We start from the raw sequence: 3,047 nt of genomic DNA on the forward strand, positions 1-3,047 counted from the left end.
AGGCCAAGATGCTGAACATGAGGCCACTGAGGTTCCAGAAACAGGTCCAGGAAGTCTATAAGACCAAGGATAAGGAGGTCAAAAAGAGCACAAGGAATGACAAAAGGACCTTTGCTGAGATGTTTGCTTGCAAAGCAGAAGGGGCAGCTGCAAGAGGGGAAATGAGTGTTGTATACAAACTCACCAAACAACTCTGTGGCAAGAACATCAGCCAGTCTGCTCCTGTAAAAGATAAGGATGGTAACAACCTCCTAACAGAGAGTGAACAGGCAGCGAGATGGGTGCAACACTTTTGTGAAGTGCCCTTAACTGCCCTGAACCAGAACATCCTGCTAACCCTACACTTGCAGATAACACACTCAACATCAACACCAGCCCCCCAACTGAAACAAAGAATGGAAAAGCTGCAGGCGTTGACTCCATTCATGCCGGGATGCTGAAGGCTGACCTCAACACCTCGGTCAAGGCTTTCACAGACCTGTTTAGGAACATCTGGGACAGAAATGTCATATCTGAGGACTGGGCCAAAGGTCTGATTGCCAAAGTTCCAAGGATGGCAAGATTACAAAGAAGGCAATCTACAAGACTGCAGCAACTAACAAGGCATCACATTGCTCTCCATATTGATAGAATTGGCATGGCGATTGACACCAAACTGAGGCAGGAACAGGGAGGCTTCAGGAAAGGAAGAGGGTGCACAGACCAGATCTTTGCTCAAAGGAGCATCATTTAGCAATACCTGAAGCAGAACAATCCATTATACACCAACCTCATCAACTTCCAGAAAGCTTTTGACAGCTTTCACCGTGACACCCTGTGGAAGATTGTGCAATCATATGGAGATCTCCCAAAGATGACTGTATTGATGAAGATGTTTTACAGTCAGTTTGAGTGTAGTGTCATTGTAAATGGCAACCTCCCTGACTGGTTCCCTGTGGAATCTGGAGTCCACCAGGGCTGTATTATCTCCCCATACTCTCCCCGACTGCCATTGACTGGACCATGTGAAAGACCACCTCAGACAAGCCCAGAGGCATCATGTGGACTCTCTTTACCCAGCTAGAAGATCTTGATTATGCTGATGACCTGGCTATTCTCTCCACAAATCACACTCACTTACTAGAGAAAACAGGCAGGACTAACAGATTTGCCAAACAGATGGGTTTGAATATTAATATCTTCAAAACCCAAGTGATGTGCACAAATTCAACGCCACCTATCATCTCGATTACGTCGAGGAGTTTACATATTTGGGAAGTCTCCTCAGTAAGGACAATGCATGCAGCAAAGGCAACAGTATAAGGCTTAGGAATGCTCACAGTGCATTTACAAGCACTGGAAGTCAAAGCAGTACAGCCTAAAAACCAAGATCCGACTGTATGACAGTATCGTCAAATCAGTTTTGCCGTATGGCTCAGAATGCTGTGAGTGGTTGAGTGTGACATGAAAAAGATCAATGCATTCAACAATGGATGCCTTCAGAAGATTTGTCGCATCTTTTGGCCAGAGAAGGTATCCAATGAAGACCTGTACAAAAACACAAACTGTTGCAATGTGGTGCTGGAAATTAAACACTGATGGCTCCAATGGGACATGTCCTTAGAATGGACCAGGACCGCATTCCCAAAGTAGCACTGAGATGGACTCCAGGAAACAAGGGAGGCCAAAAACAACCTGGCGAAAAACTGTGACCTTAGAACCGAAAATGGCCAACCTAACTGAGGGCAAGGCACAACATGCTGCACAGGATAGGACCAGGTAGAGGCAGGTAGCAACAGCCTTATGTTCCACAAGGGAACGAAGAGGACTAAGCTAAGCTAACAGGCTTTCTTATCCAGGTATTCTTCTTTGCTTTACTGTAACATTCCAACAAGCTAACACCCTCCTCCAGTTTCCAAGGCAGAAAAAAATATCCATTGGCATCAATGTCATAATGTTGACAGTCCTGTTTCAGAACATCACCATCACAAAAAAGGCATTCAACCATGTCCAAGCTGTCGCATATCTGCCTTTTTTCCAGCTGATAAACCTCACACAGAAAAGGGTGGTGCCCACAGAGTTCATCTGCACTGTATGCTACTAAGTAAAGTGTGCACACAGAGGTGTACACAGGTACTGAGTCACCACACTCCATTCACTGTTGAGAATTTAGGTTTTCATCCCTTTAGTCAGCCCATGTTTTATCAACACTTAGAGTTCTTAGTGTTTTGAAATCAGAACCTTCTCATTTGAGATCCACTTAAGCCTGTGCTAACTTAGATAAGGTAGCCTACTTTCCTCTTCCGCCTTCACGCAGCACACTACTGGTCCTGCCGAGAAAGCACTGGCTGACCTGACAGAATGACTGGCAAGTAATAGTATCAATCTGTGTAAGGTCTCTTTACATCTCTGTCGCTTTTTTTCTCTACTTTTGCTTTTAATCTTTTATATTACCACCCAATGCACTTTAAATGCAAATCCAACAAAGAGTTGAAACACAACACTGGAACTGTTGAAGAAACTTAAAATTTTAATTTTAAATTGTGCATGAAGGGGTTAAAGACGTATCACGTTCAAGTTTAAGTTTATTTAAAGCCCAATATCACTGTTTACAGTCTCAAAGGGCTTTACATGCCCACAGGATTACAACAACCAGAGCAGGGTGGCACCCCCTGACTTGATCCTCATAGCTGCCAAGAAAAAACTCCTAAAAAAAAAACAGATAAAAAGAAGGAGGCTGTGAAGGAGGCTGGATGCAAGTGCAGGTCAGCTCTTTCTTTATTTAAACCAAACATAGGACTTCCAACAGACGGTACAGGACTTCAGTCTACGAGGACCTCCAACGCAACACAGCCTGAACACCAAACAACACAGGGCAAAGAAACAGGAAAACCAAGGAGTATTCATACAAAATTAAACGAGCCTTAATGAAGTAAAGACAGGTGAACTGAGCTGAACTTAACAGGACTGAACCAAAACGGGACTAAACCAAGGGACAAATATGACTGAACCAAAAAACCAAGTGCACAACAGAACCAAAACTGGCCACCAGAGGGGAAAAAAAGAAA

The sequence above is a fragment of the Chanos chanos genome, chromosome 12 (assembly GCF_902362185.1).
Source record: "Chanos chanos chromosome 12, fChaCha1.1, whole genome shotgun sequence".
In the NCBI taxonomy this organism is placed as follows: Eukaryota; Metazoa; Chordata; class Actinopteri; order Gonorynchiformes; family Chanidae; genus Chanos; species Chanos chanos.